Source organism: Oxyura jamaicensis, chromosome 9, assembly GCF_011077185.1.
Source record: "Oxyura jamaicensis isolate SHBP4307 breed ruddy duck chromosome 9, BPBGC_Ojam_1.0, whole genome shotgun sequence".
In the NCBI taxonomy this organism is placed as follows: domain Eukaryota; kingdom Metazoa; phylum Chordata; class Aves; order Anseriformes; family Anatidae; genus Oxyura; species Oxyura jamaicensis.
The window spans coordinates 15,561,727-15,589,413 of NC_048901.1; the positions used below are offsets into that span (position 1 = coordinate 15,561,727).

At 47.6% G+C, this 27,687-nt stretch overlaps 1 long non-coding RNA gene across 2 annotated transcripts; it reads right to left on the bottom strand.

The window, feature by feature from the left end:
* Nucleotides 1–5,560: 5,560 nt before the first annotated feature.
* On the bottom strand, nt 5,561–26,725 carry LOC118171651. Of its 2 annotated transcripts, XR_004753298.1 has the most exons (3): nt 21,342–26,723; nt 20,799–21,041; nt 5,561–7,352 (listed from the first exon to the last, which is right to left on the bottom strand). It is a non-coding gene; the product is annotated as an uncharacterized LOC118171651 (long non-coding RNA). The 2 variants fall into 2 exon arrangements; XR_004753297.1 differs by having other exon boundaries at nt 20,799–26,725.
* Nucleotides 26,726–27,687: the final 962 nt, after the last annotated feature.

Genomic DNA, 27,687 nt, shown 5'->3' on the forward strand with positions numbered 1-27,687 from the left:
GCCGTCCTGGCCACGATCTGTTCGCCAGCAGACCTGGGTGCTGTGCCCCCCAGCTGTGGGTTGCAGCATCGTGCTCCTCGGGGAGCTGTGGGCACACCAAGCCAGGGGGATGTTGAGATGCTGAGGGCTGTCAGGTGGGGATCAGGTCCTGGGGTCAGCCCAGGGGATGCTCGGAGCAGGGGGAGATTTTGGGTCCCTGCTTGCTGGGCACAGCGATGCTGGGCTGCACCTCTGTCACTGTGGGGGGTCGCGGGGTGGGAGAGGTTGATGATCTCAGGCTTGGCTGCCGTCGAGTTCATCACGAATTGATTTCCTCTTGATTAATATGACTGCCATAAAAGATATGAGCATTTTAATATCTGCCCCCACAGCTGTAATATAGATCTTTGTTGGTTTTAATGGCCCAGTTGACTAAGGTGCACAGTACCCTACAAATCTGCAACATGCCTTTTCTTGCCAGAGGAGCTTGCAGCCTAGTTCACACACGGACATTGCAGCTTAGAGGAACAGTGGTTTGTAATTTAATGCACCCCCTTTCACATGCATCAAGCCCTGTGGTGCAATTAGATGCTCTCTTTTGCAAAGGCGGTAATTAATGCTTTTTCAGTAGCCTGGGAGTTAGGAGTGGGACAGGGCATGTGAGGTGAGCTAAAGCCACGTTGCGTTGTGTTGGATGGCTATCAGAAGCTCATCTTCTGAAACAACAGCAGGCAAGAGAGTGGCACAGCAGGTCAGCTGGAAAGACTGTTTCTTCTTGTTTTTCCACTCCTGCCTTACCAAACCTTTTTATTGATTTCACTGCAGATAAAGAAATAAACGCTACACCTACATGGTCTCTCATGGAGGCCTATGTTTCAGTCCATGTTTCCAAATTCCAGGCTCATCTTGGCTCCTCTACTAGATCAGCAAGGAAATCCTGCATATTCTGCCCATCTCCAGGGCCTTTCTCCCAGCAGTACTGGTGATTGCCACGGGACTCCATCAGGTGCTGGATCAGATTTCAAAAGGGGTGAGACCAACCCGGGGCGAAATATCTACGCACCACTAAAGCTTTAAATCCCATAAGTTTTGTTGCTACAGAAGATTTGTGTTTTCACCTTGTTGATGCAAGCAGGTGGCAACGTGGCAGGTGATAACCTGCTGGCATTAACACCGTGCTGCAGGTTAGTGGAAGCTGCCTTATCTCCCCATCAACAGCTTGACTGACGTTGGATAAGGCTGTTGGGCTCTGCTTCTGGGAGCTGAGGAGGCTTCAGCCAGCAGGCTCATCTCTGCTTGCACACGGCAAGGAGGGCTTGGCTGTGCTTGGAATGGGAGTCCCGGAGCCCAGCTCCACTGCAGCCCCTTCCCTCAGCCATGGTGTGTGGGATGAGCGCATGGGGACCTCCTAAACCTCTGTTCACAGAGCTGGATCCAGGACCATTTGGCTGTCCTCAGCCACGTGGCAGGGAGCTCAGCTGTGCTGGCCACCCCATCACTGCTGTCACCTCACATGCGGCTACTGAGAGCAGGAGCAGGGCTGGCACCCCGTGGGAGGGCACCGTAGGGGAGGCACCCGCAGCATTTCTGAATGATAGCAGGAGAAGCTGATAAATAAGCCCTGAGGTGCAGGGCCAGGCCCAGTGTGGGAAAAGAAGGTGGTTTTCAGTGAAACCATCCTCCCTTTTCCCTACAGGTGTGACAAGACAGATACCAGCAGCAGTGGAAGCACTAATAGGACAAATTATTTCCTGGGCAGGTGGAATTCTGCATTTAAAATCCTGGGGGTGAGCTTTGGAGGTGCTGCTGAACAGGAGCTGGTATAAATGGTGACTTTCAGAGTGGATATAGAATCACAGAATATCCTGAGTTGGAAAGGACCCACAAGGATCATTGAGTCCAACTCAACATGCCGTGGTGCTTCCCTGGAAATTAAGCCCTGAGAGGGCTGTGCCCTTGGTGGGCACCCTATGAATTCAGCACTGGCTCCATCCCCTCCTGCACAGGCTGCTCCTTCAAAGCAGAGGAGCCTGGTCAGAGCAAGGGGGGCTTTTTTGTACAAAGAAGCCAGGGATTACAGCCAGGTGGCTGTTTTGAAAGCTTTATTTAAAAGGGGGTGGTTTTGTTGCTGTTCTTGTTTGCGTATGATTTCATAAAGCACAGGAGAGACCTTCCCTGATAGCACTGATCTTCAGGAAATGTTTCCAGCAACCCAGGGTGCTGCAGGTGTGGAGAGTGATTAGGATGCTTCAGAGAGGAAGAAGGAGGGAGAAAGAGGCTTTTGGGGTGAAGTGGTTGTCCTTCAGCTTATCAAAGCTCCTTGCTCAGTGCTGGAACAAAGTAGCCAAGATCTCTCTCTTTCACCATCATCAAACGAGAGAAGTCCTGGCTGCTTTTCCAACATGCAGGAGGTTGCAGTCACTGTTCTTCTGCTGTCGAGGTCAGAAAACCTGTGTGATGCCTTCCTCTGAATCAGCACCCCCGTCCCAGGATACCCCAAATCCCTGTGCCAACCTAGGGCACCTGCAGCCTGCTCTGAAGGGGAAAAGCAGGGCGTGAGCACTGCGGGGTGGGCCCTTGGTGGCTGTACGGGGGCGGCTGCTCTGCGGAGGGGATGCTGCAGTCGTGCACCATCTCCTCCAGGTTTTCCAGGGCAGTAGGGGTGGAAAAATGCATTGTGTGTGTGTGTGTGTGTAGGGTTGTGCATAGGTGTGTGTGGATGTCTGCGTGGGTGTAGGACAAAGCGTGTAAATAGAGGTGAAGAATGTGCTGCGTATCTGAGGAGGGAGGCTGGGAAAGGAAAAATTACCAAGCCACAAAGCAGAACTCCTTTACCTGTTTTTCTCATAATGCAGCATGAGGATGTTTCTGCTAAAGCAGCCTCCTTTCACAGCAGCTGCATTATGAAATGACTTCTTTTTAACAAATCCATCTGCCTGCTTTTTAATAAGCAGGGCTTTCCACCATTGTATATGTGCGAGGTCTGACCTTTTCATAGGAAAAAACATTCATAACCAAAACCTATAAATAGAAACCTTCAGACTGGAGAAGATAAAGATGTAGGTTATGTGACTTTTTTTTTTTTTTTTATTGAAAACATAATGTGGGAGGGAAAGGAACAAGCTCTTTTAAAAAGTCATAAAGTTCTTTTATTGCCTTAAGCTTTCTTAATATTTACTGAAACACTTAAGGAAAGGTTTAAAACAGTAGGGCTTACAAGACAAACATCTGCTTCTAGGCAGGTATTTTTACAAAGGAAAAGAAAAAAATTAGAAATATGTTTAGTTTAGGAAAAAAGGTATTTTTCCCAACTGTGAGACAAACAGTTTATGCAAGCTTTGTATTTCTAGGGTAAGTTAAGCTTCATATTTTTTTTTCATGTTCTGGTTCTGCAGACTCTCATATATACACATAACTTTGCTCATGAGTATAGATCCTTAACCTTCAAAGGGACTACTCATGTGAGAAAAGCTGATCATTCATTGTTTCCACTTCTAGCCATATTTGGTCTTGTGTTTTAAACCCCAGCTGCCAGAGGCAGGTGATTACATGAGAATCTTAGCTTACTTAAAAAAAAAAAAAAAAAAAAAAAAAAGTAAAAAAGTAAGATTCTAAAGCTTGTGGTTGAAAAGAAAGCTTGAAAACATGTCCTCCACAGAGCTTCGGAACCAGAAGGCAAATAATACGAAACCAATCTTCAGTCTGAATCTGCTAATCACACACTTTTCTTGATTGGGAGCAATATTTGTTAAGCGTACAACAAAGGCGTCAGAAGAAGGAGCGTAGGAAACGATCAGTGCAGTTGTGGCTTATCTGAGCCACGCTGGCAAATCACTGTTGCCACATGCAAAGACCCTTGGTAGATGCTGGCTCACAAATGCTCTGTGAGCTTCACTCAGCAAACTCTCGGGTAAGTCAGAGCGACTCCAGAGAAGGCTTTAGCTAAGCATGCCTTTAGCTGATCCTCTGTATCCATGCCTCTGATTCTGGGATACGCGTATCTTTTCAGATATTTAAGACAGCACAGAAAATAAATCAACTCGCTTGGCGCTGTCAGCATGGAAATAAAGATAAGCTGTTAGCTGCAGCCACTGAAGTGTGCAGTGGTAATACAATACCTGGAGTCTCTGTGCTGCTTTTTGATATACTTCAGCAGCTAAGAAACAATTACACTGATCCATATTTCATCAGGCATTGCAGGCTGAGCATCTTTTATGACTATTGTGTAGCTATCAGGTGCTGACTTCGGCTTCCTTAGCGAGGTATCCCTTTGCTGTGGCCGCTCAATGCCAGGCTCCATCCTCCCACGATGGGATGTCTCACCATCGCTGCTCCACGGCACGGCGCGGTGACAGCCTTTGCCTGAACTGAGCATCTCCAGTGCCGTGACACCGCTCACGTGAGGGACAAACCAGAACGAATAATGGGGTTTGTCCAGCAGCCACAACAAGGAACTTTGTCTCTTTTCTGCTGCAAGGCATGTTAAGATGAGTTTGTGTCATCACTTCCCCGATACCTATAAATATATATATATATTTTTCATATATAGAAAATGGGAAGCTACTTTGAGATCGTAGAAATGAGAGCGGGACAGTGATTTCTGCAGACATCCGTACATGCCACTGCAGCTCTGTGGGCACAAGCTCACTGCGTGTAGAGTTTGCTTGTAGCTTTGCTTCTCCCAGATGATGGCCTGTTAACCCAAAACCTCCTGGCAGGAGTGTTTAACGTGTTTTTCAGAAGCTGCAATTGCTGCAGAGATGTCAAGACCTAAAAGTCATGAAACACAAACACGAGGCAGCCAAGGAAGATGTCATGAATTCTGCGTGGGTGGTTTGAAGCGGGGAACCCCACCATCCATCCACAGATAAGGGGTCATGGATGGTGCCCAGCACCTGCTGCAGTGCTGCTCCACACCGCTTGGGGTGAATGCTGGAGTGGTGAAAGGGGAAGAGGGGCTGCCACGGGGGGAGCTTGGACACTCCAGCGAATGCCTATTTTAAGAACAAATACATACTGCTTTCTGCAGGGTGGCACTCGAGGTGATCGTTAAGGTGAGACCTGGCCCTGCAGAAGCTGCTGGCAAAGTTTCTGTGGACTTTGGTCTGGTCCAAATTCCACGTCTTGGGTTTGACTGTGGTCCAGCAGCTGCCTAAGCCTGAGGCTGGCCTCCTGCCCTCCACTGAGTTTCCTTCTACAGCGATGGAACGGGGCCCAGGTTGTATCTCACCAATAAAACAAATAGAATTAAATGATGCAAGGGTGTTTGAGTCGTGATTTTCATCAGCATTTCCTTTTCACTGAGCTCAAAGTCTAGTTTGAATGCAGCCTACTATTTTAGTCTACAAGAAAAAGCTACACAGAAAATAGGTTTTGAATCAGACGCTTTACATAAACCATGGGTTTTACTAAAAACTGATCCATTCTTCTCTTTTTCACTCCTACAATAGTGGCTCTGCAGGGACGTATTAGAAGTTTCAGTACTTTCATCTTGTCTCAGAACATTTAAGGTGGCCAAAGGAGGTTATAATAATAATAATAATAATAATAGTAACAATAATAATAATAATAAACATTGAAATCATTCATCACAACTGATTTATTGGAGGAATTTTGTCACACGTGGGTGTGATAAGTCATCCAGAAATAGGTCACGGTTTTCTGAAATGTATCTGAGGTGCAGGATTATTTGCCAAGTAATTTATACCAAACAAATCCTTCTCACTGTTAGTAGGCAGCGCTTTTATTTTGAGTTGTTTTGACTGAGCGGCACCGTGGTTCACATGGTGAATATCTGTTTTGTGGTTGGGAACTGGAGCAGGTACCTTACTTTAACTGTGTGCTGGAGTCCTTCTGATTGAAGCCAGCCATAAGTGCACGTTTGGGTTCAGGAAGGCAGGGAGGGTGATTTCGGTGACAAGCCCATGTGCCAGCAGCACACAAACCCTTCGGTAGCAATGGGCTTGGTGCTGAGCCTGGGGATGCTGGAAACCCTTCAAGGTGTGTAGCAAATAACATGAAACAGCAGCAAATGGAAGGTAAAAGAAGTTTGCCAAGGCCATCACAACTCACATTTTTATCGGAGTTGAATCATCTGTCCCACTACTTTCTTTTGAACTCACCCCACGGTAGGAAGCAAAGAGATGCTTGCTGATCTGGGCCTCAGTATTTATTGTAAGCCTGTGCCTGTGTGTGGGAAAGCAGGAAACTTCCCTACTGTGCATGGAATTGTAATGCTATAGAGGTGTTTATATGTATGGGGCTTATTCCTTTATAAGAGGGGGGATAAATCACACTGAATAAAGCCATCACTACATCCACCCTAGGGAATCACTCTATCTGCCTATCACTCTAATACTCACTCTATCGCTCTAACTGCAGTAGTTAAAGGAAAACACACTCTTGACCAGCACACAAATACAAAATATAGTGTAGATCCAGGTTTTTCTATTGTTCTGGCAGAACAAAAGTGAGTTAAGTTGGTTGGAAATTAATTTCTGTGTGCATTAAGACTCTGCACAGCCTGAACAGTATAAAAGAGCTTTGGTTTTGCCCAGAATTAGCCTGAATAAATTCAGAAGGCCATATTTCTTTACACAGCTCATAATCATTTCCAAAGCATCTGCCATAAAAAGGGGTGATTGAAACAGATTTCCTAGTGGATAATTTTCTGCCTGTTCCTAAAACTTAAATCTCAGAAAAACGAATCCGAAACTCATGCTTGCCAGTGTGAAAACTCCATTGATCTCGGTGGTCTTTGGTACAGCTCTGAAAGATATGAGAACAGGTACTGAGAGTTCGTGTGGCTCGAGCTCAGGGCAGCACCGTCACTGTTTCATACAGCACAGTGAGACCAATGCAGAGCAGAGCTCCTTCCCTTCCCGTGGCATCCCCCTGTGGTGTCCTCCCCTTCCTGGTGCTCCCAGGAATGCAGCCTATGGAGAGACACAAGCTGGGGTTGTGGAAGTGGATAGCAACATGGTCTGGAAAGTATATCTGAAATTGAAATGGTTGGAGACTCTGGGAGTCATTTGTTGATCTTCCTGGGAGTCAGGATGGGAAATGATTTCAGGTGGATCTTCCCCATGTTTCCTGCTCTCAGCCTTCCCCTCTTCCACCTCGGCACATGGCTGCAGGGTTAATGGGATTCCAAGAAGGGACGTAAAGGTGGGTACTGAGTGTCTAGGGAAGCTTCTCACCTTGTTCTGAAAAACAAAACTCTCTCATACCACAAAACAGGTACCTTCAGGCCCACAGGAGCCGGAACAGCTGATGCAGTGGGGAGAAACCTGGTGATAGCTGAGGAAGCTATTGCTGATTTGAGTCAAGAACAAGATCTTCAGTGAAATGAATTGATGGTTTCAGTTCCGGATCTGGTGGGCAAATTAAAAAACAAGAAACAAAAAACAGCAACAATAATAATAAAAAAATCGGGCTGCATATCTCAGTGCTTGCTTTCAGGAAGCTGCACACGACTGAAGCGGAGCATGGAGACTGACTCAACTCTCGCTCTTTGACAGGAGCCCGCGGGAGGCAGGAGAGGCAGGACCCTGCCTGGAGAGCTGGCAGCCCCCAGGGGTTTGTTCCTGCCCATCCCTCAGGGGAAAACAGCAGCACCAGGGGAAGAAGTGAAGTGGAAAGCAAACCTCTGTCTCTGGGAGATCCCATTTTTCCCATGATTGTCCCAGATGATTCAGGTGTAAATGGGGTCAAACCAGAGCCTGCTGGTGTTTTCATTCGAGTGTAGCATGCAAGGGAATTTCAGCTAACCCTTCAGTGGCCAGAAGATGTGGGCTGGTGTCATTTATTGCACATCTCAGGAAAGTCATGTTCGTGAGAGCTTGCACGCCAGAATCCCTGCGTCTCTTGCCAGTTATACCGGTGTGTTTCTCCGGTACCATCTGAGGAACCATAAGCAGCTTTCAAAAGCTCTAAAAATCACCAAAAGACCACTGTGAGGTGAGTTAGAAATCACCTCTTTTGTCCCACAGGGAGAAGGAGACACTGGAAACAAAAAGCTTGAATTTAGGAACCTGGCGGCGGAGCAGCAGGGAGCAGGCAGGAGCTCCTGGCTGCCAGGAGCGTGGCCTTCCTGAGGAGGCAGTCAACAGGACAAGTGGCAGGAACAATGAGCTAAGCGCTGCAGTGGAAACAAACACCTTTTTTTAGGCACTCAGCACTAAGCTGCTGCTACTTTTATCGCACCATTCATTTGGGAAGAAAGCGCAGCAAAACAAGGTGCACGCACCAAGTCTGAGCTCATGGAATTTGGTGGCCTGCAGATTAGCTATTAAATTATTTCATTTATTAGTCTGGGATCATCGTGTTCTTCTGTGATTTTAGACTGGATCTGGCCAGGTCAATCCCTGGGGCAGGACCTGGAGGATCTGTAGGGAGACCAACGACCACAGCTGGATGCTGACTTCTTCTGGAGAGCTGAAGCCAGTGCTTCCACTGCTCAAGTCTTCCGTGAATGCTCTTGAGCTGTTTTACAGATAAACACATACACACGTGCACGTGAAACCCCCTGGCAAAAACAATGGTTGTTTTGCATGCCAAATGTGTCAGTTGCATTTCTTTTTACAACTGAATTCATTCTCGAGTCATGAATGCAAAAAAAGCCTGGTGCGTGATTAAATTTAGGGCATTCGTTTTGCATTCCAGCACAGAGGGAACCCAACAGTCTCAAACCTCAGAAAAAGCCTCTCCACCACTACTTTATGGACAATTTCATTCTGTTTGTGTTTCCAGAGCCTACTTCAAAGTGCAGATGCATTTCAGGTAAATAATGACAGCTTCAGAACAAGTTTTCCTTGTAACACAAATCACCTTGCTAATGAAATCAGGGAAAAACATCAGAACAACTTGATATCCACCTGCGCTGAAATCAAATCTTTCTATTTATATAGTGGAATGAGGGACCTGATTCTGCTCCCAGTCAAACCAGGTGTGAAACTCATGCTGACTTGAATGGGAATGCGGCCAGCCCAGCAGTCCTGCTGGTGACCGTTGCCCGAACCTGGGTGAGGATGCCCTGATCCTTGCAGTGCACAGCAGAGAACGTGCCTGTGGGTGCAGCAGCAAACAATGGGGTCAGGTTCAGAAGAATACGAGGCACCTTCCCTTAGTGCAGAGAACAGTTTCTATAGTTTCCAGATTTCCTTCCTGCTAATGTCAATCATGCATGGGAGAAAACAATGAAGAAACACCAGCCTCACTTGGAATAAAGTAATGGGAACCCAAGAATGAGGCATATGCTTAAAAAATAAAAATAAATAAAAATAGAGTCGTCACATCCAAGGCTGAAAGTAACGACTGGACAGCCAAATAAATCAGGCTAGCCCTGGGGACTTGGATCTACACCAGTACTTACCTCTTCACCTCAAACCTCAAGAGCAAGCTTCTCTCTTGCTTTGGAAGTCTGCAGGTGGGTGGATGGCATGGCTCCTGGTCATCTCCTCTCCATCACTGAAAAACTTGCCTTGCTGCAGCACTGCACCCAGCTCCAGAGCTGCTGCTTCTCCCAGCTCCCGTCATCCTTCCCAAAGGCTCTGCAGCAGGATGAAGGGGACTGAGATGTCCACCTGGCTTGTCAACAGAGAAGAACAAACTGCACTTGAACCTGGAAATTTACAGGAATGCAGAGCAGCCGTGTTGCTAAGCCAGCTGCAAACCTGCTTTGCTCGGGGCTCTTCCCTTTGTAGGGCTGAAGGAATGAGGCACATGCTGCCAAGTAGGACATCAGTGCTGCAAGCAAATGGAAAGTCCTTATCCCACCAGCAATCTTGACCTGGTAACGGGCAGGCGGCTAGTGTAACAAGAAAGCTGGGCTCCTTCCTACTCGCAGGAAGGGGAGGCGGTAGGACACAGGTTATAATTAGAGCCACCCACAGCAATTTTGGGGAAGCTTCAGCACATGGATCAGGATCTTCTTGTGAGCACTGCCAGTTCACCATCTGCTTAGACTGGGCCAGTCCAGAACCCCAGTGGCAAGCCTGCAGACACTGCTCCTGCTTGCCTGGGGTTTAGCGGTGCTTTAAGCCACTTCGGTGCCTGCAGGGGAAAGCACACAGCAACGGGAAATTCTCTGCACCCTTACACAGAGTGTCCTGCTAATTTAAAGGATTTGCTTCAGCTTTGGAGACAAGCTCGCACTGGAGCACTCACTCCTTTCTTTCCAAGGGATTATAAAATGTCAGAGATTCATTCAAACTGGCTCTCCCCGGTACAGTTTCCTGCAGCTGGAAAAACACCGGTCCTGCCAAGCTCCGCGTGCTGCCGTGGGTGCAGCATGTTTCATGCTGCAGCCACCCCTTCCCCATGCAAAGCTGCACAGGTGGCCCCATGGAGCACAAGAGGCACATGGGGTGCCCGTGCCTGGATTGAGGCACTCGAGAGCCACCCCCAGCTCTCCATCCAGATGCTGCAGATGCTGAGAGCACGCAGTGCTTGCAATGCCTCAGACTGGTGCTCTTGTAACTTCGGGACTTGGCAAAGGGGCTGGTGTGATCTTTGTGGCACAGGGGTCTTGTACCCTCATGGCCTGAGACACAAGCATCTCTGCTTTGATCATAACTCTTGTGGTGCTAATTCACAGCACTGATTAAGACCTGATGTATGAGCCTTTAGGAGCATCGCTGGCCCTGTGCACCCCATCCTCAGGCAGCAGCCACCCCTTCCCAGACATCCCTTTTGGCCCCCGTGGTGCAGGCTAAAACTCACCGATGTGAAGACAAGCATCTACTGGGAAATCTAAGCTACATGAGGCTTTTGTATGAGCGAGGGCCCGTCTAGAAGTGAGTGCTCAGCGGAAGCAGTGCTCCTTTAATTGTTAAATTTGCTACTGCACTTCTCACCAACATCCCAATTTTTGGTGCTTTCCCTCAAGGCCCCGTTCTGGTGCCCCAGGCCTGGCTGTGAAAACCTCAGCTTGTGCCGTCCCTGTGTTTAACCACCTGCATTTCTGACCCTCACCGTTCACAGAAAAAAAGCCTGAAAATGTGAGCCCAGCACTCTCAGAGGAAACAATTCTAATCGTTCTCTTTTTCCCTTACCACCGTGATTTATTTAAAGAGGGACTCCGGGGCCTCACCCAGGAGTTTCGGGTGCTGCTCAGTGCGGGGAGAGCAAGCACAAAGCCACCGCTGCCACCCGGGGAAGCGCAGCGAGCACGGCTCTGCGCTGCCCACCCTGCTCCCGGTGCTCCCTTCCAGGTAGGTGGAAAACAATTACGTGGGTTACGAATGGCAGTGTGTCTGCTGGGGGGGGAGATGGGGAGAAGGGGGTGTCAAGTGTGTCTTACGAACACTTTGAAATGTGTTTGTGCATTTCTGAGATGAACCTTAAAGAAAATACCTGAAAACTGGTTTTGCTTTTCCTAAAGCATTGGCTCTTTCAGGCAGCATCTTTGCCAAAAGTCATTAATCACATCTTTATTAACAAGGGCGGGGGAACAGTGACCTCAAACAACCGAGGAAAACAACTAAAACTGCATTCATTTGAAGGACCGCTGTTAAAATCGCTTCTGGCCAGCACATGCTACTGTTGACGTGTATTTAAAGTGCAGCGAGGCTTTGGGTTATGTTGGGACTTCTGTACAGGACCAGGGCAGGACTTGACCCAGGAGCATGTTCGACTCAACCTTACATCCAGAGGAGTACAAGAGGAGAAAGAAGGTTTCCAAAAGATCTTCACACTTTCCTGCTACCTCTAAGAGTATCATGTGAGCGGGCAGGCTAAACTTCCTGGCTTTTCTTTTCTGAAGCCTCAGAATTCACAGGTTCATGGATTTCGTGACATGCCTGCTTTAAACCTAACATCACGACTGCCCTGCGTGCAGGCCTGGGCCCAGCTCCTGCCAGCCCTGCCAGCCGGTTTGCTCTGAAGTACCCAGCCCTGCTGTTAATGCCACGGGACAGAGTCCACCACATCTCTCACTAACGTGCTAATTTTCTCAGCTGGAAATGCAGAGCCAGCTGAACGAGCAGCCCTGTTAGGTGCAAAAGGAGGAGGAAGGAGGCGATGACAGCACTGTTCCTCCGCCAGGATCAGCACCGCGGCCCGAGGCCCTGCGGGCTGTGCAGCACCACCGGGACCATCCCTGCCCTTCACAAGTGGTTTGGGGGGGCTTAGGGCATTCATCTTGCTGCATAGGACCATGAGGAAGCCCAGCCCCAGGAGCAGGAGGACTAAGGAAGGGGCCACAAGGCTGCTTTTGTTGCCCGGCTGGGGCACACACCATCAGGAGAACCGCTGGCAGGGTGGGCAAGGCAGAGGGCACAGCCCCTGTGTCCATTTCTCACCCCTCTGTAACTCCCCCCAAGCTTATAGTTCCCCACTCTGAGGTGGTTTGGGAGCATGGGGACTTTTGAGGGGATTTCTGGAGCCTGCCTCAAGACGCTCTGACTGCGGAGAGGGCTCTCGGCAGCAGCGTGGGGAAAGGGCAGGTCCCCACCTTGGGCAGGATGCTAATGGCGCATCACGGTAGGCAGGCTGCAAACACAAACCCTGGAAGGCTGTTGCCACTGATAACACCCATCTGCTGTGGCATCATGTCCGTTGACATACCCTTAATTAATGACATTACCAAGCTAATGAGGAGATAAACCACCGATCCCAGGTCCTGTTAAGAAATTGTCTTAAATACCAGTCCCTAATCACTATGGAGAAACAGATAGTGGGCCAAAACGCACACCTGGAGTGGAGAGGTGTGGTGCCGTGTTTTCTGGTGAAGCTGCGTTTGTTTACCGCGGGACTGACTACGAACCGTCCTGATTAACACACGGCGGGCGTGCGCTGGGCGGGAAGTTGTAAACAGCCCCGGCCTTATGTAATGGCACGGCTCTTGTGCAAGATCTGTCATCCAGATGGCAGCAGGATTGATGTCTGGGGAGATCAGCATCGTGCCAGCCTGGGGTGCAGATGTGCGTGGGAGTGCACCAACCCCAAGCTCGCTCTTCCCAGACCATGGGCAGGCACAGAGGGGCTCCCCAGCCCCCTCGTGCCCTGGGATGTGCCTCAGCATGGTGCTGCTCCGTGTGCCTTTGGGAATTAGTGGACATCAGTGGCCACTCCTTGGTGGCTGAGAGCTTTCTGAGATGCTTAAAAGGGAAAGATTTACTGATTGTGACTAGAAGACTTCCCGCTAGCATCGGGGTGGCGTGGATGTAACTCGTAAGGCAGGGAAGGGACCTGTTTCACTGCGCTGACTTGATTCTTTGGCTGTTACTTTATTTCCTTGCTGTTGTTATTCTGATGCAGTGAAATTAAAAAGGCATGAGTAGCCTATTTGGATCTGAATGTGTGAGTTCCTGCCCTGCAGAGCTTTCAGTAGAGATTAGATTTTACATGCCATTGTGTGGGGGAGATGTGCCATCAGGCAAAGGAGGAACAAATGCAGGCGGGGCAAGGCTGGAGAGGCAGAAGCTGGTGCGCTTGCATGAAGCTGCCTGCTGCTCATCGGGGTGGTATCCCCATCTCACTGCTGCTTGCACTGGTATCTCAGAAAACATTCACCACCTTCACCGTTCTGCAGGATGTTCAGCTGCTGGAACATCTGAGAAAAGGCAGCCACTTCTTCGTTATGTTAGTCTTCTTTCCTAAGTCCTTTTCCTAGCGGACCTAGAATAAAACCTGTGCATAAATACCCATCCCAAGCCTCATATGCTCCTGACTGTGCAAGCAGCCTAGCAGGGGGAGTCTGTCCTCTAAGAATAATCCTTCAAGTCACCGGAGAGGTAGATGCACACTCAGTCTGCTGGTATCCAAACAAATGGTGAGGGATTCCAAGGATTTATGTGTTCACGTGATGTACAACACAGACATCGGGAGCAGACAAGCCTGGCACGTTGCTCTTGCTACCAACCTTTCACCTATTTCAAGTATTTTACTCTAGACCTCTAACAGTGTTTCTATTCATTCAGGCTGTTTCCTGCTTGACAAAAAAAAAAAAAAAAAAAAATCTATCTTCTTCTTACATCTCTATTATTTCTATTGTTCAGGTATGCCCCAGGTACTTTCCCAGACATGTTGCCTTCTGTTCTTAACATCGCCATCTGGGAATCAGATATTGTACATCATTTGTGGTGCTGTTCAGCGGGGATGGAATTTGTTATTGCTCCTCGCAGATAGCTGCGGCTCGATGCACACGGGTAGCTCAGAGAAGAGGGATGTCGTCGGCTTTGGGGCTGCCTCCCTCCAGCTCGGGGATGAGCTAAGGCTGCGCGTGCACAGCACGTCTAGGGAGACAAGCTGGGAAATTTCCCCTGACACCTGCAAGGCAAGTGATGTCCACAGGGTCCAAACTGTCTCACCACCAGGAAGGCACTCGGTTAGATAATTTTGCACTGAGCCTCCTTGCAGTCTGGCGATCTGCTTTTAATAAATGCTTGCTTTGCGGAAATCCAGGGAGAGAAGAGGTGAGCCCCGCGCAGCAGCCACAGACAAAAGCAGCCTAAGTACCAGGGTACTTTGAGCTCGGTGCAGAAGCAGATGCAGAATTGAGCTTTGCGGGCTGGACCCATCTCTCGAAGTTGATTCTGATCATTTCCTGATTCAGAGCCTTGTGCTCTGACCACAAACCCACCATATCCCTTCCTGTTTGGTGTACGTCTGTCTGGTCCCTTAACCAAACAACAGCTAAGTAAATGCTTACAAATTCAAGAGGAGAAGCTGCTAATTTGAAGTGCTGCATTATCAGAACAGCTGGAAAGGAAAACTAACAGGAAGAAGCACCAAATCAGAGCCAAAAGGAAAATCTGGGTGCTTGGATGCAGGCAGATGGTTGCTTAAGAAACATTTCTCCAACATTTATTACAGATGTTTGTGAACACAAAAACTATCGAACCGAAGGGTGCAACAACTTGGAAGTTCAGGTGGGTTACTCCAAGGCAGGCCACTCCCAGCCCTGGCAATTTTGTGAAGCTGTTGCTCTCCGTGCTTCAGCCTCGAAAGCAGCAGAGCCTCCACCCCGCGCTGTTATATAAGCTCGGTAAGGGGAGCGGGGCAATATGCTGCTATCACGGCGGGGAGGATCTTGTGGGACACCAAGAAGTGAGCAAACTGCGACAGAGCCTGTGTGTGCGTGGTTTCTTCTTTAAAAATAAGATTGGCAGTCTTTTTTTTTTTTTTTTTTTTTTTTTTTTTTTTGCTTTAAGACCCAGCAGCTATAAATGGCCTTTCAAAAATAAATCGAGCCTGAGTCTGGGTCTGAAAACACTTGACAAGGAGTAAAAGTGGTTAAAAAAGGAAAAAGGAAAATTCCCACACTATTCTGAGCACAGACCCCTCCCACCTCTGCTTGTAAACAGCAGCTGCATCACACTGGAGCATTTCCACCCATTTCAGACCTTACCTGGCTCACTCCGGACAGATGAAGGGGGAGTGGAGCACAGCGTCTTCCAACTCACAAGGGCACAAACATGTTATAAAGCAAAGCTGTAATACGCAATAGCATGAAACCAGTTGTAGACGACATGGTGGAAAAGCTGCTGGGGAACTGAACTGAGCAGAGTTAAAAGCTGTGGCTATTATTTATGGCAGTTGGCTCAGCCTTTTCACATCAAAATCAAGCTTTTCAAACAACTCTGTGTTCTCTGGAGAGGTTAAAAGTTGGGTTGGGAAAAGCAGCTCTGTGGATGTGACAGATTTTGGCAAGGAGATTGACTTAGCACGTTCTAGTAACAAGTAAGGATATCCAACATCAATAGCATGCATGTTCTGTGGCTTAGGGACCAGTGAGATTAAAGACCTTGCAAATGAGCAGTCCCAGGGCACTTCCCCAAAGGAGAGCCTCGGGGACTGATAGGGCATGCAATAATTTTCAATGCTTTTATCAACGTGTGGAAGGTGAACCACAACAAGGGCTGCCAAAACCTGCAAGTGACACCAGAGCAGCAGCCGATGAAGAGGCTGGGGCAGCAGCTGGAGTGATCCAGGTCACCTGGCAGTGTGACAGCCCCATGCAGAGGAGGAAGGGACACAAGTCAAACTGCACAGTGATAACCCATATTGTGGAAAGCAAAGCCATGATTTGGGAAAGGATGCTGCGGACAAGCAGCCCAACCTGTGTTTCCAGTGTGATGCTGCAGCTAAGGGGCCTCCCAAGAGCTCCAGATGGATGAACAGAAGAGCGGCCAACTGCAGTATGGACCAGGTCTGCTTCCAGCCAGTCTTAACCAGACAAATGTTTTCCCTGTTCTTGTTGGTCTCTGCATTTTGAAAAGGAAGTTGAGAGAGTTGTAGAGTTCAATCTGCTAAATTTATTCAAAAGCAAAGTGAGAGGTGATGTTATGACAGTGTGCAAGTACCTTCAGGAAGAGATGCTGGTAGGAAAGGGTCTTTAGTCCCATGACAAGCACACTACACCTGGGTAATTTTGAGTAAGAAAGTAGCATGCATTTTATCAGTGAAGATGCTTAATCTTTGGGAAGAATTCCAGGTCCAGGATAGGATTCACATTTCCTGATGCCTTCAATCCAAGCTGGCTGCCCTCCTGGGATGCCTGATTTAGATCATGTTGTACTTTGCCAAACATGAGTTAAACACAGAGGTGCAGGAGAGATATCTATGGATACCTGAAGTGCTGGGGATCAGGCAGGAGTCTCCAGCCCTCCCTCACAACCATGAATTCTGGAACTGAGAACTACATAACTGAGGAAGAGGAATGTAATTCAGATGGCCTTATGCCTCTTGGAAGGTACAAGAGGGTGAAAAAGCCAATGAAAAAGCCTTGGAGTTCTTGGTAACCCCTCCCAAGCCAATAAACATCCAAAAAAAGACTCCGTCCTTTCTCCTTTCTCTTTTTTTTTTTTCTCTTTCCTTTTCAGTACTTTAAGTGAAAAAATAATAATTATTTTATAGAAGTTTTTGTTTTGTTTTGTTTTGCTTTTTTTTTTTTTTTTTGTAGCGATCTTTTCAGCACACTGGCAAGTTGTTCCTGTTTGTGTTTTGTTTGCTTTTGTGAACAACTACAGTTGAGTTTTCCACTCTTTGTTTCTGAGCTTGTGTTTAGGACTTGCTGAGAACAAGTCAAACACAACAAATGAGTTTTGGATAGAGCTTTGAAAGAGATTAATTCTGTGGTCATTCTTTCTCCTCTCTTGGGAAGTCCCACATTCAGAAACAGCTTTCTGAGAAAGTTTTGTCTTCATTCTAACCAGCATCTTCGCTTAGGTATCCTTGTAAAGTGTTAAGCTGAGAACCAAGGGCTCAGTCCTGGAAGGTAGTATCAGATACTTACCCTTAGCATTGCCTGGGGGTCAGTTCAAGTATTGATGAACTAGTAGAGATGGACTTGAAGGATACTGGCCTGAAAAATACTCAACAAAATGCCACATCAACACAGTGGCAAAGCTGGGGATTAAGCATCCAAAACACATCATCAGTGTGGCTCTAGCAAGCCAAGAATGAACAGGGCAGGTAGTAAATCTAGAAGAGACAGCAGGAAGGTCACAAGCTTTGGAATTAAAGAAAGAAGAATGGCTAAAGAATGAAGCAAAAATATTGCTGCTGAAGGAAATATTTCATAAAATGTTGATCGTCTCATCCCCATATGCTTGTAATAATTTTGACAAGCATTTCATTTTATCCATTATTGTTAGGAAAATGATTCCGTTAAGGGCAAAATTTATCTGCATTTTTCAGATCACTTTGATTGTGGGAATCATTCTCACTTGCCTATGGTTTTCACTATCAGGCCAAACTTTATCCCTGGTGTATTTCTCTTGACTCAGTGGAGTTGTGTTGAAGATCAACTTGCCCTTAGGGCCTTTAGTCATATTGCCAATGGGTTTCTTTAAAGGGATATTTCCCTACTTTGAATTCAGGATTCCGGGCAGCGATTTTCATTTTGCAATCTGGAAGCACTCCTGCATATCTTAAGGAAGTTTTAGTAATTCTGGTACTGAAGAAACCTTTCTTTGGCAATAGATGCCATGCCTCATTTTCATCCTGTCTGAGGCAGGTGTGTGCATGTGCGTCAGCTCGTCTGTGGATGGCAGTCTAGAGAGCCAGGTGCCTTCCGTCAGCAGAAAGGTATGGTGAAGAGTCATAAGAAGGGACAAGAAATGCATAACAGCCCCACAAAAGCATAACAAATGTTATTCACGGTGTTTCTGATTGACAGAGCAGCATCTTATCTTCCCCTGAAACCTCTGCTCCCAGTCCTCCAAGTGTGCATGCATGGTGGGGGTAACCCAGTAACCTGATTTTGTCCGAAAGCTAATTAGGAGGATTGTTTAGATTCCAGTACCATGGGGAGCAGCTCCGGGAAAGAGCCCCTTGCTTGGAGCCAGGAGGAAAGACTAACTGAAGACCCAAGAGCTTAAGGATGGGCCCTTCTGCATCCTCTGCTCTGGACTTGAGTGGCAGGGAGATGCTGCTTGCAAGTGGGTACAGTCCCGTGCCCCTGCACAGACTGCTGGTCTCGGGCATATAAACCCAGTGGGAGGTCAGCGCAGGGGAAGTCTCACCACAGAGCTTTCTCTGCACTGAGAGGTACTTTGTGTCTCATGAGGCCCTGGGTCAAAAGGAAGGACTACGTGCTGATGGGTGCAGGATGGTGGCAGGATGGTATCACACCTGCTGAGAGGGGTTAACAGCGCGCTCCCTGACCTGAATGTCTCAAGTGTTGCCTGTTTCATCTTGCTTTGGCAGCCATGCTGCTCTCTGAGTGCTCCAAATCACAGCAAAAAAATATATATATATAAAAAAAAAAATCATTAAATCAAACACAAACCTCTTGGTCCCATGTCACGCAAGATGTGAAACCTAATAATGAACCTGAGTGTAGCCAGCCTCCTTGCTTATATCTGAGACCAATACTGCAGTTCTCAGAGATGTGTCCCGAGGACAGAAAAGACCTGAGAGAGCCCAGGGCTAGCTACAGACAAGCTAGGAAGTGTTATGCAAAAGAGCAGCACGGAGTGTATGCTATGTGATGTACTCATGAGCTTCTAAACTGAAAAATCTTGTAGGGATTGGTGATGGGCATGTCATTGAAAAATAAATTTTGCCTTGCTGTGGTGAGAACCTCTGCTCTTGCTATTATTACATCTGGTCAGAAGAGAGAGGAGACTGTAAATGTTGATGGCTTGATATGATCAGACAAGCCAGAGTCTGAACTCCAGGGGTGCTTGTTGCTGTAGGGTGCTACAGCATACGAATGTGCATCAGAGGAGAGCGTGGTGTGAAGGAGCAGGGCTCAGGGGAGCTGTTTCTGTCCTGCAGCCATCACCAGCTTTGTATAACTATCGCTGCGATCCAGCAGCCTGTGAAGCATAAAACTATCTGAATGCAATTTGGATACAAGCAGCATCAGATAACTGATCTCATTACCTTGAGAGAAGAGAGCTGATGTGATTTCTGAACAACACAGCCAGTGCCCAGAGCTGGCTGCTGATCTGATCATCAGGTCTGAGATCCCAGCCCTCCACCATTCTGCCATCTCCGTGTGCTTTCCTGAAGACTAACTTGCCAAAAGCCTTGACATTAGCAAACTAAGGCAAGTGACACAGTTGCCCAACTCCACTCATTGCTCCATCTCCATCCCAGGGAGACCAGCTTTGAAGGTGGTTCTGGTAAGGAATAGTGGGAAAACCTTAAAGGGCTGGGGTGCAGCAACCGGCTGACTCAGAGAGCAGAAACCATTTGCTGTGGTATCTGGAGAGATCTGAACAGCTGCAAAATCCCAGTACTGAGATCTTGGTAAGGTCGCAGTTGTGATGGGCTGGGCATATTGCCAGGGTGGAAGATTCCAGGATCTGCAGCCTCCTGGGAACACCTAGCAGCCAGCACGAGTTGTACAAAGACACCTGAAAATCCTCGCTTAGAGCTTGTCAGCTTAACGTTAATAACTGGGACGGGAAGGGTTTGGAGCCACAGCGGTGCAGCCCGAGAGGTGAAACACAAAGCCAAAATGGAGGAGAGAGAGGAGGGAACTCGGAGAAAATCAGTCACGCCATTTACATTGCACACTTTTGGCTACAAACTTACTTTTTCCCCACAGACCAGCCTGTTTTTACAGGGTCATACACATACATAGAGCAAAAATAAAAACAGCTAAGGAGAGGGTCACTGCAAACTGCAACAAACAACAATTCAGTAATATGATTTTAATGAAGAAATCCGTGGCACCCAATAAATTTAAGATTTGGCACAACAGCAATACCCAATAGCCATAAATACAGCAATCTGCTAATGGCAGCCCATTCCATCTCATTTTCCTTGATGTTTTCCATGGCATCATTCCTCGCCATGAAAATCATGGCTGAATCACGACTTTTCTTTTAATCTCCGCTTAATCTACACCACTATTAGGTGCTACACGTCTTCCTGGACACCACCGTATTTGAATGGCCTCTAAATAGGGCCTGCTCCAAAGCTGGTGAGGCTGTACCACACGTCTGTCTCCTGCAGGCTGAGCCCACAGAAGGCTGCAGAGCACGCCGTGGCTGCCCACAGCCACTAACACATCATCAGCCCCGGGGAACTCGGAGCCAGAACCACCCCGTGGCCCCCAGCAGCTTTTGCACTTGGGACTCGGCTCTGCAGGTCTGACATGTCGTGACAGAGAGATTTCTCCATGCAGCTCATTTTGACCTGAGCTAATAGGAGATTAAACCAGCCCACGGCAGCAAGTCAGCTGCTGCTGGTCTAGGGAGGGCGTCTCAGGTTCTCTCCTTAATGAGCTTCACATTTGGCCTTCCTTAAGCAAAGGAGAGCTCAGCATCACAAACATCGTGCCAGTGATACGGTCCTTATCTGACAGATGGAGCCCACGGAAAGCTGTTTGCAATGACCTAATGTTGTTTGCAGCTTACCTGGCAAGACACCAGCGAGTTGCTTGTCCCCTGCACCAAGAAGTCACGAAGCAGATGCTCGTGTCTCCCAAACAACACCTCTTTGCTTTTGGAAAATGAAGCCCGGGTTTCCAGCAGAAAGTACTTTGGAGTGCCTTTGTCTCCTCTGCCGCATGCCGGATTTTTGCAGGGACCCCGTGTCTGCTGGGCTTGACCCACCACGCTGCTCTGAGAAGGCTGGGACGTGAGGGCTTTAGTGTGACCCTGTCGGGAGCGTCGGGAGATGATTAACCCCTTTGTCACCACCAAACCACAAGGGGAACATCTTCTTCTTTTTCTCAGTCATTAAGTTTTTGCATACTGGAATTATGTGCATTTAACAAGGAAGTTTTCCAGCAGGGTGCACATCCTCGAGTCTTTCAGCAGAATGAGCTTTTGGAGTGTCCATAATCACAGAGCGTTTGACAAACCACAAGAGAAGCCTCCTTAATTTTAACTTCTTTTGGCCTAAGTTGGGCAGGATCTGAAGTCAGGGTTTGAGACATGCACAGACTTTGCCATTACCTTATGATCCCACTCTGTTGGGGGAGTTTTGCCATTCAGTGTCGCTGCATCTGCTTCATTTCTCTTCAGGTTTCCACCTCAAATTTCTTCCTATGCTGTCCTGTTTTCTTATGCAACTTTATAGGCTGTGGTAGGTGGAGATAAGGAGGCCAAGTCCTGAAATGATCTGTCTGCTTTTGTTTTGCAACCTCAGTGACAGCAAATATTAATGTGCACGCGTTCGCCGCCCGACTTGTCTGACCACTCTGCATGGCCGCTTTGGTGACAGGCAAAAACCTTCCATGCCTTGACCGATCCCCAAGCACTGCATAAATACAGCTTATGCTGCTGTGAGCCCCCAGACGTGCTCTCCTCTTTGCATCCCCTGCACAGCTCTTTTTTTTTGCATCAAGGATGTTCCATGTCCAGCATTTGTCTTGTGCCAGGCCCTTCCTGGACTGTGGCTGTGTTACACAACAGTGCCCTGTGACTGAGGCGAGGATTAAAGGTGTCCAAATGATTAGGAAATCAGAGCAGTGAAAGGTCAGGGATCTTTTTATTTTCTCTTGGCTTTGGTAGGTGGTTGCTGAAAAATCACAAATGCTCTTCAAAAACAAAGGCTAGCGAGGTGCAGCTTTCCAGAGAAGTTGTTGGCATTCGTGTCTGTGCACAAACTATTTACAGGTATGGAAAAGCGTTACTAATCTCTGAGCTATTCAGAAAGGAAGTACCTCTAGGATCTCCTCATTTGTCTCCCCTGTTTCTTAAACACCATTGAGTCATGCTGAACCTCCTCCCCTCCTGGAAAAAAAAAAAAAATGCTTTGCAGAGCTCCCTGAAGAAAGAAAAATGTCCCTGGACCAGTGAAAACCATCAGGCCCAAGTGGGTGGGTCTCCTGCAAGCTCATGACCTAGTAACTGGGTAAAAAAGCCCGGAGACCTGGGAAGGAGAGGTCAGCCGAGTGGCTGCTGCGGATTCAGATGTTCTCGAGGCCCACGGGAGGAACTCTCTTATCAGGGTCTGGAGTCCAGCTGGAGCCCGTCTGGACCTGACCCCTCTCAAAGTTCATGAGTGTTTGCATTGAAACTTCTGATTCAAACTTATCTGTGATTTCAGACAGCCCCTGGAAGATGGTGTTGCCAGTTGGCTTTGCAAGGCCTTGCTGGATGTCCAGCTATGTCTGAGCTTTCCGCTTCCCTCCCCTCCACTCCAGTATGCCTGTCTGCACTTGGCTTCCAGTTCCAGCTTAGCCCCAGATGTATCTCACTGCTGCTCGGTTCCTGGGATCCTGTTGCAAATGGCAAGAAGTTATGAGCAGGATTCCCAAAGGAAGCCACACCGAAGAAGGAGACGAGCGAGAAGGAAACCTCACCATTGCCGTGTAACTTTTACCAAGCACACACTTCTTGCGTTGCTCGAGTTTCAAAGAAAAAGGAAGTGTGTATAAAGGCTGCCTTGAACAACCAGAGGATGGTGGCACAGGCAGTGAAGGGTAAAAAGAAGAAGTAGGCACTGTGGGAGAACTGGTGAAGATGAGGTGGGTGAAGGAGGTGCTCCAGAGCTGGGTGTGTGTGCACCAAGAGCAGCAAGCAGCAAGGATGAAACAGCCACCGAAACTGATGGGTTAGGCAGTGCTCAAAGAACAGATGTGAAACAGAAGGAGACATTTATGAGAAAAGAATAAAAAGGATTTTCTCAAAGTAAGATAATTCTGAAGTGCAAACACTACGGAATGCTGTCCCTGCTTCCAAATATAACCCAGCAGGCAGCAGAGCAGATAGAAGGCCAGAGCTCCTGAGCTCTGACCCTGGTGTGCCACCAACTCTTCCACCAGTGTGCCTACTAATTGCAAGTGCTGCAGGCAGCTTTCAAAGGCTAATATAAAAACACAGAGCAGGGAGCTCAGAACCATGGGGAAGCAAGTCAGGATTGACTCAAGGGGATCTGAGAGCAGCCAGTGCTTAATATCTCTGGCCAGCTTTTGCCCATCTGAGAAATGGAGCATGTCTCATCTGCCACAGACAATGCTGGGAGGTTAATAATGGTATTTCATGTCTGAGGTCCTCTGACAGAAAGCTGCCACGTAACACAAAGCATTATTCTACCCTAAAGCCAAAAGTCTCCTCCACCCAAATAAATATGTATTTGTGTTGCCTGCCTCCCGTATTTAATCTACCAGCGATTCTCACAAAAATAAATAAATAAATAAATAGATAAATAAATCTCTGGCTATACAAGTGTGCCAAGAACTTGGCTAATCAGTAGGATTCTAGTATGTCGCTACAGATTTTGGCAGCCTTGTGTCAAGAAAATGATGCAACCCTGTTCCTGGGAACCAGGGCGATGGAAAGCACTTCCAGCTGATTCGGATTGTTTATTCTAGGTGAAAGTTTGCAACATTTCCATTTGGTTTCACCACCGTGAGCTTTGCCAGGCCTTCTTCTCAGGCAGTGAATGCTTTCTCATTCCTCTGCTTGATCTCCTACTTAGAGGCTTAGTTGCTACACTTCTTTTATTACTCTGGAAGGCATACACTTGGTCAAGAACGGGTGGATTTCACCTTGCAAGAGGTGCAACACTTTCATCTCCTGCTGACATCAGTCAGGCTGCAGGACCAAACACCCATCATCATGAGCAAAGGCTTTATGGTCTCGAAGAAGGACGGATTATGTCAGAAGAAGGGCCAGAGCCTGGGCAGGAATGCATTAATCATTATTATTACATTTCTATGCAAGTATTTAACCTGTGTGTGCTTTCACAGAACAAGGGAACGCATAGAAAATGCTCCTTGAGTTGTTCTGGAGCACAGTCTGGCACGTAGTGCTAGGCAGCACCTGCAGCCTGGCCGAGCTTTGGCCTGGAGAGAGGAACCTTGGTAAGGACGGTCCACCTGTACGCAGGGGTTCCTGTCGCAGCATGAGCCAGGCCCGCGCGGGGGCTGAAAGTGTACTTCCAGGAACATATTGCTCTGTTTTCAGCCTAAACCAACTATTTCCTCATTCTCTTTGTTCCCCTCTGTCATTTCTTCTTTCTGCAGCAATATAGCCAAGTTCCACTTTGAGATGAATCACTGTTCGAGTGCTCATTAAATTAAGGAACTGACCATTCTGGTAAGACTCATGCTGACTAATTGCAGGTGCTGTTTAAATTTCCCCAATAAAACTTCTACAAAATCAAAGCCATTCCTAGCTGCCATTCAAATGCTGGGTATCTGAGAAGCTTAGAAGATCCAGTTAGGGTGGCTTTCTAAAGGGAAAGCACTCACAATAAATGTCCTAGTCGTTTGCAACCTGGCAGAGAATTTGACCTTTATTTACAAATTTGGTTAGGTGATTGGCTGGCCAGGTCAGCTAATGCTAGATCTTCTGACCAGTTTTCAGGCCAAGCCATTGCTTAAAATACTTCCTTAGAAGGAGTGCCAGCATTGCAGTGGGCAATATATTCACCTGGACGAGTCATGGTATGCCCACTCTGTTAAAGAATCATTGCGAGGACATAGATGCTGAAGCTGTGCCTCTTCACCAAGCCAACACGTAATCCCTAATAACCCATGTGTCATCGCAAATTCCAAAATCATCTACTCTCTTTTACATTCATTATGACCCAGAAAGTTTTCCACGTTGCTTTTCCCGACTGTGCTAATGGGGAAAATAATGGACTCAGAAATACTCCTTCTCTGGAGCTCTGCAAAAGTGTTTTTTTGTTTGTTTGTTTGTTTCTGATGAAAGAGGGGACCTCTGGACTGCATAAGTGAAGCCCAGATTTGATGCCACATTTTATGGGCAAGGTGTGTAACTGTGTGATTGTTATGTCCCCCCCATGTGATGGGAGCAGCAACCTCTTCCTATGATGCTATCAATTGCTTCACTTTGGATGAAGGACTCTGGAGGAATCTCCGCCACTCAACAAAACTTGTCACAAAGTGTGTCACAGGAAGCCCTTCGTCTCCAGGTCCGGCTTTTTAATAATAAACTAACTGTTTGGTTTGCAGAGCTTGTTTCCTAGACAGAGCACCAAGAAGGTATCACAAATGCCTGTGCACTAACCTCACCTTCCCCATGGCACACCTTGTCCTATTGACAGCAGGACAGCACTGTCAGCCCCACCGAGGCAGGGGAAGCTGAGCACTATACATGCTGCAATAAGGCAGAGGCAAATCCAGGCACTGCTGGCTTTCTAGCACCTGTGCTTCAACTGCGAGGCCAAATTAGTACTGAAGGGACCTGTATTTTACTGCCCCCTTCTTCTGCATTAATTAAAACACATCACTGCACACTTAAGCGATTTAAATGTTTTGGAACGAGTCTCGGGACAGCCAAGGGCATTCAAAGTGAAGGGAAGGCTGGCAGCTTGCCTTCGGCTCGCTGGCTTGCCTGTCTATCACCAGCACACGTCATGCATTACAAAACCGTGAGATCTCTGCAGATCCAGCAGCAACACTATGCAGGAGAGAGCAAGGCTGAAGTCAGAAATCCCTGGTCTTCCTGGGGCTCCATCACACAGACTGGCTGCCAACAACTCCAGTGACCTTTTTTCTTTTTTTTTTTTCTTTTTTTTTTTTTCTTTTTTTTTTTTTTTATTTTTTTAACACCTCTCCTCTATGAAAAGCTCGTGGGAACTGCTACTGTAACAAGTACTCCACCACCATGGCTAATGGAAAGCCCTGCTAGACCTGGGAATTAGAGTATATGCTTTCCTCTTGAGGATTTTTTTGGAGCTATCCAGGGCAAGAAAGAGGGAATTAACAGCATGTTAAATAAAACTCAGGGCTTGCAAATACTGTGTTTTACCCTTGAGGTCACACTGAAGGTCAGGGTATAAGCGAACATTCCCCCGAAAGTCTGTTTGCCTTTCCAACACCTATCAGCTGGCTGCGGGAAGCTGCAGGAGAAGGGACCTCGGGTGACCTCCAGAGCTACTTGTGTGCTGTGGACTCCAGGCAGCAGACAGCTGACTACAGTCTAGAATGGAAATGAAGGACTAATTTGCCCAGGGACATTCCCTTTTGTATTTTAAAGTAATGCAAAGTGCCTTTTCACTTTCAGCTCTGGATTTTAAGGCCTAAGATGAAGAGTCACCAACATTAGATCCACACCATCACAATTGTAACATCAAAACAAGCTCTGTATTAAAAATAAACACAGCCAACATTCACTGGCATGATTAAAATGCATACATATGGGTGAGGTCATTGTAATAAAGGCCTTATGCACAAACATGTGCATTTCTTACCGTGGCCCTAGGCTCAGAGCAGGAACACTATGCATCCACTACTACCTGCTCTTGTGCAGTTGCATCAGCCCAGGCTCTCCAGCTGTTCAGAACATCTACCACAAGTGTCCTTATCACGTCCATGTGCACTGACCTCCCCTTAACCCTCACAAAGACTAGAAAAATCACAGCCATGGCTTACCGCATTAGCAGAACATCTCTGATCACCATCAGACCACTATGTCAGGGTTCTGCATCTCCTCTGTCAATCATGTAAAGGCACATACCGATGCCACTTGGAAATAAGTCCATGAAAATATTTCCTTTCTCCTATCTGTGTGCCTGGAAAAAGCTCCACCAGCCAAATGAAAGTAAACTGGACTTTCTAGAATGACATGAAAATCTGCAAAGCCATTAGTGTCCATCTACACGCTAATGCAGATCTTCTGTAAGTCACTTGAAAAAAACAAAACAGGACTTCTAAAAAGCCCTGACCTTATGTACTTTCCAAGCTCATATTGCATCAATGTTCCCATGCCTCCAGTTATTACCTGCCAAGCCTCCACAGCTCTGGCAAGCCCCTATAGCAGGCAGCAAAGCTGGCACATGAGTCCCACCAAAGGCTCTCCTATGATTTGGGTGCCTCCCCATGGGTGCTGCACCATCCAGTTGCCCCAGGCTGCGGCTCTCAGTGGTGCTGGTGAGGCACCCAGACAGCACTCCAGTGAGAGATCAGCTTTGGGAAAGGTTTTTGGAGGGAGTCCTCAACTGGCTTTGGTGTGTTGGTCCTAGGCTTGCAGGTATCATGACTGCAGAGGCCCTACCTGACTCTGGAGCAGCCCTGAGCCTGCACTGACCGTACCAATGGCCATGAGGATCCCAGTGCTCCCCAGTACTGCAGAGGGAGATGCAGCTGGGATGTTTGTCCTCAGACTGAGGTGACTGCTCATCAAATGGTGATTTTTGCATTACTCATCTTACTGGTGTCTCTCATACCCAGAAGAAACTCCAGCCTGCACCTCTTCCCAGCAGGCAGAGACAGCCATTAGCTCCCTCAAAGGAAAACCTCATCTTCCTCTTGGGGAAGTCAATGTTGCTCAGGGCCCAGTGACGCTGTTTACTGACTTTGTTTCTTTTTTGATACCTGAGAGCTCT